The 17,419-nt window shown below is 40.5% G+C and overlaps 1 long non-coding RNA gene across 2 annotated transcripts in view; it reads right to left on the reverse strand.

Annotated features, from left to right (window-relative positions):
• The window catches only part of LOC115582673 (uncharacterized), an 80,114-nt gene that overhangs the window by 50,389 nt on the left and 12,306 nt on the right, over positions 1 to 17,419 (reverse strand). Inside the window, exon 3 of one of the 2 annotated variants that reach the window (XR_003984210.1) lies at positions 10,722 to 10,842. The exons of the other annotated variant lie outside the window; for it this stretch is intronic. This is a non-coding gene — a long non-coding RNA (uncharacterized LOC115582673). Of the gene's footprint in view, positions 1 to 10,721; positions 10,843 to 17,419 lie in introns of those variants that run through there. 2 annotated transcript variants of the gene reach the window in all.

Raw genomic sequence — 17,419 nt, forward strand, 5'->3', positions numbered from 1 at the left:
ACCCTCAAACTGTTTGTTATAAACATGTTATTTCAGAGCCTTGTGGACAACAACAAACGACTTAATCTGAGGTCGTAACTTCAATTACCTGATTAAAACACACCAGTGAAGTCTGCAAAATGCTTAAGTGATCTAAAGTAGATCTGCTTTCTGTTTAAATAGAATGTTTGTTTTATTTTTTATTCGTTTTAGCACTCTGCTTTGATTTGCAGATGTTCTTAGGTTTTGTTAGAGTGCATTAATTGTGTCTACCAAATGTTCTGTCTCGTACAGAACTATTTATATGTTTGTTTTTCATGGTGTCATTTTAGAAATGTTCTCACTCCGAAATGTTTAATGCTTTCATATCTTAATAATAACAACAAGACTTTCACTCAAAAGTTATTGCTCTTAGTTTTCCCCAAACTATCAATTTATCTGAGATATCGCTTTGGGGGTAAATAAGCACAGTGGAAACGTTAGATAGATGTGACCGATGTATTTCTGCTTTGTATCTTTAAATGTTACAGTTAAGGCCAGTAAGTGATTTGTTCATGGATGGATCAATGGGAGCACCACCCTGCCCCGACACACCTATGTACACCTCCCAGAGGACATTGCTGCAGGACAACTTAACCATAACTGTGACATTTAAGTCTACAATTCCATTTTATCTAGTTATCTTCCTTCTCTATCTACTACAATTGTCTTTTTATAACTGTATTAAAGTAATGAGTAAGTACACCTATAAATTGTACGCAGTGGACTGAGTTTATTCAGGCAGGGTTTTCTCATGCTTCTTACAATACACTTCAAGCAGGGTTATTTTAAGTTACATGACCCCTTGGAATTGTTTACCATCTACATTTCTTGAAGGACAAACAATGAACATTGTGCAAAATAGAAGGGCCCGACCGACTTATTTGCAGGACGATTTTATCGGCCAATATTAGCCTATCACGGACATATCTGTATCAGCATATATTATCCGATATGAAGACCTTATATTTAAAAAGTGCAAATATAGAATAGAGAAAGTCACTCCAGCTGAGTGCGTTTCAACGGGGGATAAAACAGCTGTATCAGGAAATGTAACAGCTGCCTCACTAATGGTTAAACTAAACCAGCACAACAATGACAATTACCAACATAACATAAGCCACCATGTTCTGAACAGACACACTAAAAACACTTACAAAAAGTAACATTTTAATTTTAGAGCATAAATAGCAAACTTACTATTTATATTAAACTGTCAGAAAAAAATAATCTCTGAAAATAAATATGAGCGTCATACCATGAAAGTATCAAGACAAGATTCATAGCGGGAACGTATCAGAAGCGGAGCCTTTTGCCTGCCCGACTTTGTTGATCTGGGAGTTTGCACAGGGTGTTTTATTTTGAAAATTGGTTGGATATTCTATGCCGTTCCTGTGTCTCTGACTTCCTGTTGCCGCGAAGTGCTCTGTGCAGCTTGTTGCAGCTTTCGTCAAAAATAAACCAGGAAGCCGAATCGCAAAGCAGCCGCGCCCTGCTTGACTCCACAGTGCGCCGGAGCTGAGCATGGCCACTTGTGATTTGTAACACACTAACACACAACAAGGGGGGTGCTTTTTGGTAATTTTGCTATCAAGGGGGACTGCATCCCCCCTCAAACCGCCTACTGGTTAATGCTAAAAATGACAACAGAAATAAACAAGTTTGCAAATTGACATACGTCCACAAATCAAATTAACCTGCCACTCTTCTACCCTGAAGTGACTGCTGTTGTTAAGGCAACATCATGGTCATGAAAAAACAAGCCCAGTCATCTGGACATAATGTTAGCAGTTTCTGCAAAGCACAGATACGTCCAAGGTTGACATGTGTACCTAACGTGGCATATCACGTTGACATTATATGGTATTAGTTGACCTTCACATGGGGAAGTGGAGGGGATGGTCGTGGAGTTATTACAAGCCACAAGGCCTCAAAACCACAGTCTGTAATTTGACTCAGTGGGGACTTTCTCCAGCTGTTTTTGTTGCGACAAAACAGGTATTTTAAGCTTAACCATGACATTTACCTTACCCTGACCAGAGCATACATTGAAAATTCAACCAAAACAAACATAAAGTATAGCTACATAAAGAAACATTCAGTATTATTTTTTGCAGGAAATGTACTTGGTGAACATTTATTCTGGTGAATAGCTTGAGAGAACTTGCATAAATCCCAAACTAAATTAGTTCAAACATTCAGCAACTACTGATACGTCTTTTGGGGTTTCTGAAGTGAAATCAAATTAAACTGACGGTATCTTTTATGTTTTATTTAGGTCAAGACAGAGCCATAAATATTACTTATTAGAATTGTGAAGGGCTCTCTTAAAGCAGAAATCATAAACTTGTTTTCATCATCAGTAACTCTAAAATATGACCTGTCATTTCAACTACCAATATCTAAAAGAAAACACAAAATGCAAACCAAGAAAGTAAAAACAAATGCTGAGCCGATGTTGATGATGAAGATTCAAGATAAGTTCTTTTGACAAAGGCATGTTGTGGGTTGAGAGCGTGCAGGACCAGTAATACAGTTAGCTAATCAGTGGTCATGTTGTAATAAACCACAGATTGTTTTAGTACGCAGTGTTTACCACTTTGTTATTAGAATAAAAGTCATCAAGATACGTTTCTGGCTGTGCTAGCAGAAACACCCAGCTCTGACTAAATACAGTAATGCGCCCAATGCAAGATTCAAATCACGATCGCGTCCAAAGTGGAAATGACAAGAACGAATACCAGAACATCCAAGAAAAACATGTCAAAATAAAGCAATTACCCTTAAACTTTAACTCGGAGCCAACAATGACATGGGAGGAACGTCATCGTTTGGGAAAACGGCCAAAGTGAAAGACAGAGCTGAAGGAGGAAAACGGTGGGATGTGCACGAAAACACAACGGACAGTTATAGAGAAAAGAAGAAAAGAGGCATAAAGAGATAAGACCGCGGCCAGCTGGCAGAGAGAGACGGAGGGGAGGCAGCGACCCATGCTGAAGAATGCCTGGTTCTAATCTGTGTGTAGTTAAGGTAGTTGAGTCAAGTAGATTTACACTGCAACTATTCAAAGCAGCAACATATGGTGCACCTGCGATCATGTGGTGTGTGTGTGTGTGTGTGTGTGTACGCTCAAAAGGCTTGCAACAGGCGCAGCTCAAGCATCAACAATCAATGACAGAATAAGGAATAAGGCAACTTTTGTGTTCAGAATGCTCCATGAGCTCTTCCTCTGCAGCACCTTAAGTCCAAACACACAACTGCTGTAACTCTCATATCCCGACAGAACGTCAAGACCGTTTTTGGGGGGTGTTATGGAATTTATGCCACACATGGGTACCAGCTGATCAGCTCTCTCTAAAGCAGTATGGGTTTGGAAGTCTTTAAACATAAAAGCATCACAACTTTTTTTGTCTGGCCTCATGCAACCTACGTTTCCGCGAACCAGGTACATGTTGGAACGTTACGCTCTAAATTTTCAATTTCATGCTGTGACAGTGCTTATGGTCTGATCAGGTTTAGGGACTTCTCAGTTGGGGTTAGAAAAAGATCACGTTCTGACTTAAAATATCTGCTTTTATTGCCACGCAGACAACGACAAAATATCCCAAAGGTGACTGAAATTACCTGGTTTTGTTGGTTAAAACAGGAAGTGGACAGTGATCTCAAACACTGGCAGCTAACGCTAATTGCCTAACTGTCACACCACCACAATCCGACAGTGGTGACAGTCCGACTCCACCCCTGGACACGAAGCTAGTCGTTTTCAAAAAGTCCTGTTTTTGCAATACTGAGGATCATAAATTTAAGTTCACGTTAACTTTCCTTGTGAAATGCAACAAAACTGATGGATTTCAAACGTCTTTAGTAATTAACGTCATGTGCAGGATGTCTGCAGGTCGAGGCCTCAAGTCATTCATTTGTCTTAAATGTTTATTTATCATATTTCAATTTCATCATCAGAATCCCGCCTGTTTTATGTTTGAAAGGCGAAAAAACAGACTACTCACTTGTCAGCTATCAAATAAAAGCAAATCTTTCTGCTGTCAGCTATCCCCCCACAAAAAAAGGCATTCTGAAAGCCTTCTCAAAGTTATCATTGATGTGATTTCGATCAATAACTCCACTGAGAAAACTCCAGACTTAGCTATTAATACGCTCAGTTATATACTAAATTACAGAAAAAAACCTTTACTGGATCCCAATTTCATTAAAAAATAAGGGATATGTTCGATATACATCATTGAGGGTGGCGTCACTGTTGCAGCCATAGACACAATAAAAAAAGCACCTTAATTTTTAATTATATTATGTGCTACGATGCAAACTACTCAGTCTAATCATTTCACTTTATAAAATCTTATACCTTTCATCCTGGGGAGCCTGTTGCTGTATTAATGCATGCTGGTTGAATGTCTACAGTGGCTGCAAGTGTTGAGTCAGTGCACCCTTGAGCAAAGGAAAAATCTGCACGCAGCAGTGCTCCCGCTGCTAAAATGATTACATCAAGCTTGTTTGTTTCTTCCGACCTCAGAGCAGCGTGCAACATCTTGTGTTCCTCTCTTTGCTTTTGACATGAAACCTGTGTGGAGAATGTTGCGTGATGCCCCTTTATTTCCCACTGAGATGATTGAGTCAAGCTTGTTTGTCGACACAAGCAGAGTCTAGGCTCGGAAACTCCATGGGAGCTCCGCTACCCATCCAGCACGAACTGAGTCACCGCACCGAGAGCTGACTCATCGTCATACATCTTTAACCAGAAAATAACATGGTTTTATTGGTCCATTTGGTTAATGAATGATGGCTGGTACACTTGTTTGTAGCTTGGCAGGCAGGTACTAAACATGGCCTTTAGTGGATGTTGTTATCCAAAGCACCCTTCAGTGCCGTGACAGCATGACTTTTAAAGGAAATTCCATATTTTTACAACTTTGTTTATTTTTGGTCAAGTTTTGGTTACCATTAATATAATGATACCCTGTTACTTTTACTGCTTCACCAAGTTAATGACTAGGATCTGGGTATATGGCAGCATTGTTACAAAACAGCATCCAACAGTGCTCCACAGGAACATTAGCAGTCAAACAGTTTTCAATCAAATTATGTAACATTCATTGGAGGGTTTGACTTTTTCAGGGCTGATACGATTATTAGACATCAAGGAGACTAAAACTCAATATTTTTGGACTGATATTCATTTGCAGTAAAAAGGTAAACTCTCTGTTTCAACATTTCAAACAACCAGTGATTAAATCAACAATAACTACTGTTCTTAAAAGGTCCCATATTATACTTTTTTTCATCAATTTCATACAGCTGTCAGTGGTCCAACAACACTATATTCGAAATGCATTGCCAGAAACCCATCTGTGGTCCTGAATTTCAGCTGTCTAAAGTCGCTCTCCTGACAGCAGGCTGTTTCTGTGCCTGCACCTTTAAATGCTAATGAGTTCCATCTGTCAACGGCTGCCTTGCCTGCTACAGGCCCGCTCAGGGAAAGGATGCTACTCACGCTAGCAGTAGCATGCGCTACAGTTTACAGTGGATGTATCGCTATGGCTCGCTGAGATGCTGTCGTTCAACCGAACCAGTTTGACCCAGAAAGGACTGATCCTTTTACGAAGGTCAGTGTCGAGGCAAAGCCAGCTTTGTGCTGACCATCGTTACTGAAGCAGTCAGATGTGAAATGGTTAGCACACACATACAAGCTAACACGAACCGCAGCCGACACATTGTCGTTATAAATGAATAAACGTTATAATTCTGTTATTCTGTAGCTGGGACAAAATATAGGCACTGATGTTGATTTTTACAACCAACAACAGAGCAATTTGCGTGTCTAACTCTGAGCGACGACATTGCTATCTAGTGCTATCCTACCGCTGGACACGCCAAACTTCACCTCAGGGATGGACGCCCCCCTCTCGGATATCTCCCATCACCACTCAGAGGAGGCCGGTTTATGAAAATCTCTCCTTTCGTTACGTAACAACAGGAGCTGAATCTGAACAGCCTGTAGGAGATGCAGGACTCGTTTGCTTTCCTCATTCTGGGAGTTGGTAGGCTCAGGGAGGACCAGTTTATATATGTAGAGACCAGAGAAAACGTGTTTTTCATAATAAGGGACCTTTAAGTACAATTTTTGATGTACTTCATTTTGCTGTTACTTTATATTTCCTCTCTCTGACAGAGAAATCAAAGATACCGATAATCAGAAAAATGCAGAACATCTGCCCAACAATCGGCCAGGCTGGTCTGTCCCTACACGAGACCAAACCTTTAGTCTGTCACCATCCCTCATGGCATAGAAATACTGCGTGCAGATATTAGGTTTCACCAGGAAGTCGGTCTGCAGACATGGTGGTTAATAACTTCCAAAAGGTTTCTTTAAACTTCTGTGATTGTCTGCTTGTTTTTGTACCCGCACTGTTGGGCCTCTGTGCATGGTGATCTCGCTCACAGATCTCAATAATGAAGTTTGAGAGTTTAATGTTATCATAGCTGATAGAACTGATGGCCAAATCAGCACAGAATAAAACCCAGGTTTAAATAATGGTATACGTAGAAACAACATATTTAAGCCCGGGGAAAGGGCCAGTATAAATCTGTGTGTGTCGGTGTGCGTGCCTCGGAGAATAAGACATAAAAAAACTTATTTTATATCAGCCTACATACCCGCTTCAGGAGGTCCCCATTCCCTTTCATAGCCTGCCATTACTCTTCAGAGCACATTAGGAAGAATTGAGCACCTGTCAATTTCCACTCTTTTGCATTCGTCTTTTATCTTCGGACATCAAGGCGGGAAATAAACACAGCCGACGGTTCTCCAGGGTGTATCTGTTTCAAAGGTTCCAGTGATGGATGAGTTCGTCGAAGACGCTGTGTCTCTTTCAGTCCGAGGTAAGCGTGTGTGTGTGTGTGTGTGTGTGTGTGTGTGTGTGTGTGTGCGTGTGTGCGTGTGTAAGAGTGCATATGTGTGTGTTCACATATCTATGTTTGGATCGTGTTTTTATATACCGATTTGGTGTCTCTTTTTATGTTTCTTTAATCTTCTGAGGCTACTACACCAACTTTTATGCTTGAGTTTTTTTGCAGCTCTGTTAAGACTGTAGTTTTTGAGCAAACAGATCAAATTTAAAATAATCCTGAGAGAAAGATACAAGTGGAAGTGCGAGAAGAACAAGTTTATCATATATAAGGGTGAGTAATGTTTTCTAATTTACACCAATTAATATTTCATCAAAGAAAAAGTCAACAAGCATCTAAAATTGTGACGGAGACAATTTTCAGTACTTTTCCAAGCTTGTTGCGATGGTAACATTTGGGTCAGAGGTCTTTAATATGTCTTACATTAAATATTAGTGTATTTGTCCTCCATTGGATTCGGTTTGAGTTTAAAGTTGTAAGAAAAGCACAAAATTTAAAGGTCCCTCCAAAACTATAGCTGCCGTTAGCAAGTAGCTCAGTTATCCGTGAAGCAAACGGGCCCTTTTAGTCAACCTTCTGCATCGCAACTTAGATAGACAGGGAAGTCGGTGAGGAAGAATCGGACTAAACAAAATCTCAGAGACCAACAGATGCCAAGTTAAAGTCAGAGAGCACAGGATGGAGACGATCTACAGCAGTCCTGAGAGGACAATGACTCCGGGGACGGGAAGACACAGCAGGCGGGGACAGGAGAGGCATAAAGTGTTAGAAAAGGAAAAGACAAATTGAGACTGAAACTAAGAGGGCTACAAAGTGGCTTTACAAGACAGGACAGGCCGGGGCTAGCTGGTTAGCATGCTAGCTTCAACAGACAACTCTTCTTTGACATAACAACACCGATGTTTCTCTCTCCGATGAAAATGTTGTCTCATTTTTTAAATATTCTAAAATAAATGTAAGGCTGTATCCTACAAATTTCCTCGTTGATGATTTAATGCCAGGAAAAATCAAAGATTCAAAATCGCTAGATTAGTAACATTTATTTATTTGATATAATAAACGTAACACTAACATTAGCGCTGCAACATTTAACCAAGCTCAACCACCAGCAGATGCCCTGCACTTGTGTATCGCCAGACACTAATTCATAGCACCTGTCCACAGGAGGCTTTTTTAAAGGTTCAGTTAAAAAAGGCAAGAGAACATTTAAAGTATTGCTTTTACTCAGCGCAGCTAAAGTGTCCCAGCCTGCGACCGATTGACCTGAGTTTACCTCTTAATGCCCACAGGTAGGAAACAGTTCAGAGCAGCCGAGAGATTCTTCCATGTGGAGGCTTTAATCACAGCTGCATGCCTCTCATATCTCCACAGAAAATGACCTTCGTGTTTAGAAGTCTCTCGAAGCTCCTGATAGGAGGAACTGTGAGGGGGTGGGGCATTCTCCAGAGCAGATATCACATATTTCCAGGTGCTTATCTGACACTGGACATTAAAACAGTTAACGTTAATAATCATAATTTGTCCACGCCTCATGATGAGTTCAGCATTTCAAATGTCCAATAGAATAATTAGAAGAGTACGGACAGTATGTGTATGTAAAACACTGTGCATGTGTTATTTGTGCATGTACGCTTCTCTGCGTTGGTTTTCTGTGTTTGACCAGAGATGTCAGTCTTTGGGGAAAGCAGTCGGGCGTCGAGGTGTCAGAGATACGATGTGCAGATAAACTTTTGTTGCCGTGGGGTGCCACTAAACAGCCTATAACTCACTCTCTCACACACACACACACACACATATACACACAGACCTTGAGCATCTGTTGCACATTTACCCTGTGGTCATGGCCTTGTGGAGCCCCTTACTTCTCTTCTCTTTCTTTTACAGGATGACTTTTCTGATCACTGTCGATCCCCCCCCCCCCCCCACCCATCCCCGTTTTCCAAGGAGCAGCCTTCATCCTCTTCTCATTCTATCTTTCCCTTCATCAGCTGTCATCTGTTTCCCCTCTCTCTCTCTATTGTTCCCATGTCTCCTCTCCTTCATGCCTCAAATCATCCTCAGGAAGAGCAGATTAGTGGAGCCTTATTTTCTGTATTTCTAAGTGTCTTTTTACGAATCTATCAGACTCTGACTCTTTTTCATGGTTTGTGCCGTTAAGGGGAAATCTTAATGCTACATATTTTAGACAATAGTGTGCCTTCAACTTTGTGGGGATGGTTTGGCCAAGGCCCTTTCCTGTTTTCAACACCACAATGTCCCTTTGCACAAAAAATAAACAGATGTCTTGATTCATCCCAGAGAAGTGTTTCAAGTATTTTGTCCACCACATTTATGTCAATAAGGGTGGAGTAGATATTAAAAACCATTTTTAGTATCACACGATTCACCAGCGCCCCACACACACCTCAAAATTCTGCAAGGACAAGAAATAAGTGATCAACACAACAACAAAAAATGGTAGGCATACCTGATAAACTGGCCACTGAGTAGGCCTACAGGTATGGCTATAAAAGCTCCTAAGATGATTGGAAACAGATAAATCTGAACCCACAAAGCTCCCAACACTGCAAGATGAGTCAGTAATGATTATCATATGTATCTCAGTCTGGTATTTGTGGTATTGGTCCAGGGTCGACCGAGGCTTATTCAAAGTACATTGACTTAAACAAACCTCATGCAATACTATTTCATTACTGAGCTTTGTCTCCCTGCCTGCCAGTGTTTCTAAGCTGCTGTCCTTTACAAAAACATGTTTTGCTCGGTGGGCAGCGAGTGCACCAGTGGAAGTGAGTTCTGAAACTCAGGTTGGCAAATTAAATACATGCCCTAATTCTCTCTTTCTTGGCAAAAGAGCAGTTGACAAAACATTCACTGATGACCATCACAGCAGGTCATATCAGCTGTAGTCTATTCATTTTAATTTTGTGAATAACTTTATAATAGGACAAAATTAAATGTGTCTGTTGTCAGACGTGTGTGCCCTCTGTGAGCTGATGTCTGTATTCAGCCACAGATCACTTCCCAATAAGACCGTATATGACCAAATTATATCATATAAATAATTAAAGCTTATAAACGTAATGGTTTTTAATCTGGACCTTCAAGTTGCCCCACCTGTTATTTTACAGTATTTGTCAGTGCGTACGTGAATATGATTATTGGACCAGACAGATACTCGATATTGAAGGATTTCAATCAAGTGCGGGCCATTCCTCGCCAGGGGCGAGAATGGGAACTAGAACTGGCATCAGAACCGGGGTTAGCAGCCTCTACAGATGTTATACCAGAAGTGAAGAGACGGAAGTGGAAGAGGCGAAGGAGGGAAAGTGACCCTGCGAGAGGCGAGAGTACATCTCAGAGTGGGAGGGCAGGACGCACAAAATACACATTTCTACAAAATGTTGGTTTAAAGTGAAAACAAAATTAGACAGTCGCGAACAATGTGGAGGTACAGTTCTCTATGTTTTAACAATGCATTGCCTTAAAATATATATATTTAGTTGCCATATACTTTCAATAAACAACACCAACTGCATCAAAGAACATCCAAAACATTTCTATGACACATTCCCAACCTCGAAAGCGGCTCTTTATCTGATCGAGGATGCCACGAAGCCACAAAAACATGGACCCAGTTGGCTTCACATATATGCTCGCTCACACACACACACACACACACACACACACACACACACACACACACACACACACACACACACACACACACAAGCAAGCAAACTCTACATGACCTTGCCTTTGAATTTCCCCTTCCGTTGCTGGTTTCATTCATCTACCCACTACAGTCACACAGAAGGGGTTTGGAGGTTGTTGGGTTTTTTTTTTTTGCTGTAGTGCTGTCGAGGCATGAAGACCCACCAGTGTTTGTGTGAAGGGTAGTTTCTAAGATAAGAGAAAGATGTGATAAAGATATATGATACGATTAGACTTTATCGTTCCCTCAGAAGATGAAAAATAATTAATTTTAAAGACTTGTTGTGACCAAAATAATCATTTCCATATACACGTGTTATATATATATACACTTCAAAAAAGTAACTATATATAAACATAAATATATAAATAAATATACAATCATATGAATGCATGTTAAGTTATTGAAAGTATTGAAATGTCAGTATTAATGTTTAATGTGTAACTTTGTTACTCACATCACATCACGGAAGTACGTCACGTGACTGAAGTTCCCTGATTTAAAGACATTAACTTGTTTATGTAACACAACTTAAAATCATTCTTGCTCACAAACACAATGCAAACTCCAATCTCCATATTCTACTGTACAAGAGGGCTGCGGGGTCACTGGCTTGTGACACCTGTATTTGATGTATTGGGAGTGAAAACAGGCCAGATTTGAATCAGAATCACATAATTTGTCACATATTAATGTGTAAATAAATGTGCAAAGGATTGGCTTTGTTGCATTTTCAAAGTACAAACTGGCATATGTGGAGCAGGAATTCACATATACAAGCAAAAATGTGATGTTTACTAAGTGAAATGATGGAGGAACTACAGACCCTTGCAGCCAATACTGGTGGCTGACTTCTGGCAAAATACCACCGCAGAGAGGGAAATGCTTCACCCTACAGCCCTCATCACCAAATCAGCCACCAACTGTGTGTATCTGGGAAGTTAAGTGTGTGCTAACAATGTGTTTAGTGGCTGTCTGTCAACAGCTGGCTAAAGTGTGTGTTTGTGGGCTAATTTAAGGTTTGTCAGTCAGCGAAGAAACAGCAGCTTGGCATTTTAATAACCTGCTTCAGTTACAATGATGGAGGAGGCTGTGCGCTCCGTTTTGGTGAACCAGCAGTTATCAACAGGATGATTAATCCATGTTAGACTAACAAGAGACTGAACTGTGTGCTCCTGCGAGGAGCTTAAACGCTTCCATTGTATTTTATTCTTGATGGCCTTTCTTTTAAGGACAGATTTGCAGCATTCTTTAGCTTTGAGATTCAGGAACTGCGTGCAATGAAGCATTTCTGTTACTCACATCAAAATAGCATTTTTCTTTTCTTTTCTGAGAGCGTGCAGACCCTTTTATGGTCGTTCACGTAATTGTTTTTTGGACTATCCCCGAACTCTACATACTTCAGAGAGTTGTTTATACGGTTTTTGAGTTCACTTTTCTATGAAACATATTTTTTCCATTATCAAATGGCATCCCTGTTTTTAAAGATGCTGGTGAGATACACAGCAGTGGCCACTGCTGTAATATGCAACCTGATAAAATCCAGAGAGCTTGTCTGGCTCTCTACGTTGGCTTTATTCTTTCAGATTTTAGTCACTTTAAGAGAGATCTGTGAACATGGATCTGTCAGTATATCCCTCTCTGGTCTTGTGTTGCTGTAACAATTCAATTTAGCCTGGAGGACGAATTAAGTTGTTTATTTGAGGGGAGGGGGAGTTTATAGGAGCCTGCAGAATTTAATAGCACTCAGTCGTTTCATTACTATGGATCTTAGCATAAAATTTAACTGAACTAAATACAATAGGCTACATTATGTAAAATATGTCTAATTACATTGTAAAACAGGAGGCCAACAACATCAGGTTGTTTTTAAGATGCGACTTAAGGTTCTGCCAATTATAAGTTACTGAGAGTTAGTCAAACAACAATTAATATTTTTTTGCTTATACTACCAACTGGTCAACTGACAACTTGCACAAGTTAAACTCAACGATCGTCCTACAAATCAACACAAGTCCCCCATGATTAGCTGTTGTCATGGTGACAAAGACAAGGACATATATGTTGCAGTTTGGTACGATTTTTAGAAAAGATCACATTATGTCACTTACAAGTTAAATACGTGAAGTTGATTTTTGAACACAAAATTAAATCAAATCAAGTTTGACTTTTGGTTTTGCGTACAACACAAACACTGGTCTCCTGGGTGAAAGTCTTGTGTTTGAGTCATCCACCAACCCAAACTAACCTACTAAAAAGTGTGGCAACTCAGCAATGACGCATCTTGGTGGTTCAGTACTGTTCCAAACTCCAACCCTAACCCGAACCCTAACAAAAGCTGCTTTCTCTCATTCCGAAATGTCCATAGATCCATTTCAGTAAAATATTTACTCCAAAACACAGTATTCAACGCATAAATGGCGACGAAATGGAAACAAACTGTGATCCTGTTGCGTTTTCATCCTTTTATCCATCAGAAAATCCAGTATTTCAAAGTGAAATGCCATTTACCTGCAATACCAAGTACAGGCAACCTCCAAACTATTGACTGAGATCTCATTTGACGAGTTAAGAGCTTCTACTTCCGCCCTGTGGCAGCCAACCCTGAATAAATAACTTAGATGGCCTCCCCTAACACCCTAAGTTTCGATGCTTTTATGCAATTTTCTCTTCGTAAAGGCATTGTTTTTTTTACCTAGGCACCTGTTTTTGACTCTTGAAATGTTTAACTTGGACCATGTAAGACTATATGATGTGGACCCATGGTGTTTCCAAGCCAACAGGGGTTGTTAAAGGTCAACTGCTGGCTGAATGTTCTGTAGGTTTGAAAAGAGGCTGTAAAAAGCCAGAAGGTTCCTTTTTTTTAACAGAGAAAGTTGACTCATTGCTGTTCTGCATCTCAAACACTGTGCATATCATCATCAAAGTCACATCATCAGAGCATCATCATGCTCTGTGTGCCAAATGGAAGGTAAGATTCCCCCCCAAACACGTTGGCAAGATGAAGATGACTTATTTTACTTTCAAGCTCAGAACTGGAAGGAATGAGCTGTCCTTCAACATTCTGCATTACTGAACCGCCACCATCTGTTTAAAGGATATGATCACACACTGGGTCGCTTGTGTTCATACATATAGAAGAACACGCGCTCAATCTTCCTTTCACCACGTTCGGAAAAGCCCAAATCTTAAAGCCGGACTGAGCTTGTCATCAGAAGTGCCAACAGACGGAGGCAGCGTCCTCTAGATGCAAATAAGGGCTCTCTGTCCTTAATTTCTCTCTCCAAATTTCACCACAGGCCACAGTTTACTCTGTCCAACCCTGTAGAAAGGCTGCGGCTTCAAAACATCAAAATAAAATACAACCAGGCTCAATGTGGAAGCCTGAGAGTCACTACAGGGACTCAGTTATTGCTAAATATGTGGGGGAGGGAAACTCGTTAAAACCGTGTATGTCAGTAGAGTCATTTCTGTTGCTCCTCAATAAACACAGGAGTTATTTTTTCAGACTGACAACTGGATTGACATTGAGCGACAGAGGATAGAAATAGCCGACATGAAAGTTAAATTGTCTTCACATAAATACCATGAAGAACAATCTCTGCTCTTACTATAGATTTCAATCAGTGAAGCTGAAAAGCACACGTAAGTCAACCAAGGTCATACGTTAAGAAAAGGGAACCGTTGGCAACACGGCTACCGCTAGCAGCCTGGCTACAATCAAATGCAAAAAAACAACCGCAAGAATCTCAATTTGACCTTGAGCGCAGTGCTATGGAAAACGTAAAGTAACTGAACTTAAGTAAAACAGCAGGTTGTATATATAAGAAGGCAGGTTTTGTTACTTAGTGATCTAGTAGAAAGAATGTGGGTTTTGAACCGTTTCGAGTCCTGTTGGTTGGAATGAACACAAGCTAACGGAGGAACAGGATCTGGCACAACACCAGAGCATCTTCAATTGACACCTGCCTGTTCACCTCGGTTTCTATCACTCTACCTCTTCACCTTCACCAGACTTGTGCTTTTATTTTGCACTGTAGAGTTTCCACAGTTGTTCCAGTTGTACAAACTATAGCTGGGGATAGTGACCGGGGAAAACAACACCTCTAACTTTTTTGGTTACACAATGTGCAGACATGTTTCCTTTGTGCTGTTATTCAGCCAATTTATTTTCAGGAATAATCTAGCCAAAAAGCAAGGTTTATAAATAACCAACCTATACGTAGATGGGTTACATAAGTTAACTTATGTAACTTGCTTCTTTGAACCCAAACCATGATCTGCCTGTATGTTCGTCCTCTACACAATCTTAATCAGGTTTTCTCCAACGGGTAAATATGTCTTCTCTGAGACCGGTCATTGTTGGGGCCACAACAAAAACAAACATTTGGTTCAATTTTCTGACCAGAAGGAAACAAAGAGGAAGGACGAGGATTAGTGTAAAAGCAAAAAGGATTTTATTTACATAAATAAATTGCCATCAGTTAACCAAAACTATGAGAGTCTGGAGGCCTCCATAAACAGAATAAAAGGACGGGGAACGTCTGGGCTATGAGCTTAATGGGCCGTTGGATCCAGAACGACCCCCCTAAACTATCAAAACAAGACAGTATATAAACTCAGTGAACAAACAAAGCCGCAAAAACACAAAAAAAGGAGAAAAACAAACAACACACTGAAACGGCAAGAAGGCTGCTTTGTCTGGGAGAGAGCGAGGACCAAGGACATCTTCTACTCACCCTTTCATGTTTTCAGTCATAGAATAAAGATGTACGAGACAAATATCACTTAATCTGGTTTCTTACATCTAATTTAGATGAAAATTTTTTTTTTACCTGTCTGGTTTTCTGAAATAAAAAAGGATTTAACAGTTGTTCCTGAATCACTTTTTATACTGTTGATGCAGTGGATGTTTGGTTACAGTGGATACAGTGATGTGCACAAGGGGGGGGCAGGGGGCCGTCGCTCCTGAGAGCCAAAACATGCGCTACAGTGCCCTCCTGAGAGCCAAAACGCGTGCTAAAGTGCCCTCCTGAGAGCCAAAACGTGCGCTAAAGTGCCCTCCTGAGAGCAAAAACGCGCGCTAAAGTGCCCTCCTGAGAGCAAAAACGCACGCTAAAGTGCCCTCCTGAGAGCAAAAAAAGCATGCCAAAGTGCCCTCTTGGTTGGCAAAACACACTAAACTGCCCCCTTGGCTGGTTAAAACATGATAAACTGCCCTCTTGGGACCCAAAACATGCGCTAAAGTGCCCTCTTGGGAGCCAAAACACGCGCTAAAGTGCTCTCTTGGGAGCCAAAATGCGCGCTAAAGTGTCCTCTTGGGAGCCAAAACGCGCGCTAAAGTGCCCTTCTTTTCGCGCACGCCACTGTTTGGATACCTCCCCTGATATAACTTCTTGAGCAAAAAGTTATTTGGACATTTTTGTGCTTGTTTTAAAGTTAAACCAAACCAAAAACATTACTTTTGTGATTCAATAATTAATTCATTCTTCTGGCTGCAGGCTAAATACTTCAATTCAAGGCTTCTTGCTGCTGCTCTTACCCTGATCAACTTACAAAGAGCTGCAGGATTTAGTGTCTTGCTCAAAGGCACTTCAGAGATGGCTCCATTAACGGTTGCATAGATCAAACCTGTGACCTTTCTTTTATGGGTTCTCTCTAGCTGTTAGGCCACCCTGACTGCTGGTAAAAAAAAAAAAAAAAAAAGCACTCCTGTTTCAGAGACATGAGGTTGTCGTTCTGCAGCAGTGTGCATGTAATACCTTCGGCATGTGGGCATGTACGAAAGCTCATAGTTCATCAGCAGATACTCTCAGTTCAATATGGCACCAAATATCCTTCAATGATTTCTTGGAAAATATTAGAAACATCCACTGATTTCATGATAACATTAATAGATTTGTCAAAGACACCTGAAGGGGTTATTCGGCTGCCGTCGTCTTTTCCTTTTCAGAGTGTACAAAAACACATTTCTCTCGTACTCGAAGCTGCATCTTTGATCTGGTAATGAAGGCTCTAGTGAGTCAGTCAGTAAATGAGTTTTAGCTCAGAAGGAAATTAGTCTAAATAGAGATGACAGTGAACATTAAAGTCGCTATGAATAAAGGGGATGGAGACAGGACAAACACGAGAGGATAACATGCAACAAAAGGTCGTGAGTCAAAGTCGAAGCCACAACACTGCGGCCACATGGTGTGCACATCTTGGCCTATGGAGCTCATGCACTCAAATATACATATGTATTTATATAGAAGGAGCATTTTATGTATGTTTCATGCAACTTCCACATCTGAGGGAAGCACATGATCTGTTTTCAGTGTTTTTACTGTGCTTTTAGTTGAAAGAAAATACTTTTTAGAATGCACATAAGGGTATTTATAGATTTCACTGTAGTAGATGTTTCTCCCTCCACTTCACGCTCGCTCAACTCTCAGGAGAATTTGCTTGTTACAGAAAATAAGCAGTTCATTTTTTCATGATGAGAATGTTTTGCTTTCAAGTGAGACCATTAACCAAGCGATTAATTCCAGAAAATTAGGTTCCCATACGACTTACTCGCAACAGCAAATACATTTTGCAAAAACACAAATAATGCCGGCCAGTTTTAATGAGGAAATGAGGTTCATATTAGCTAAATTTTCTATAACAACTTCATTTCACTTGCAATATCCGCTCTTGGAATACACCCTGCTCGTAACAACTTAATCATGATAAAAACCCTTTTTATGGTCATGTTTAGACACTCAACTCTTTGTTCAGTGAAAA

The sequence above is a fragment of the Sparus aurata genome, chromosome 6 (genome assembly GCF_900880675.1).
Source record: "Sparus aurata chromosome 6, fSpaAur1.1, whole genome shotgun sequence".
NCBI lineage: Eukaryota > Metazoa > Chordata > Actinopteri > Spariformes > Sparidae > Sparus > Sparus aurata.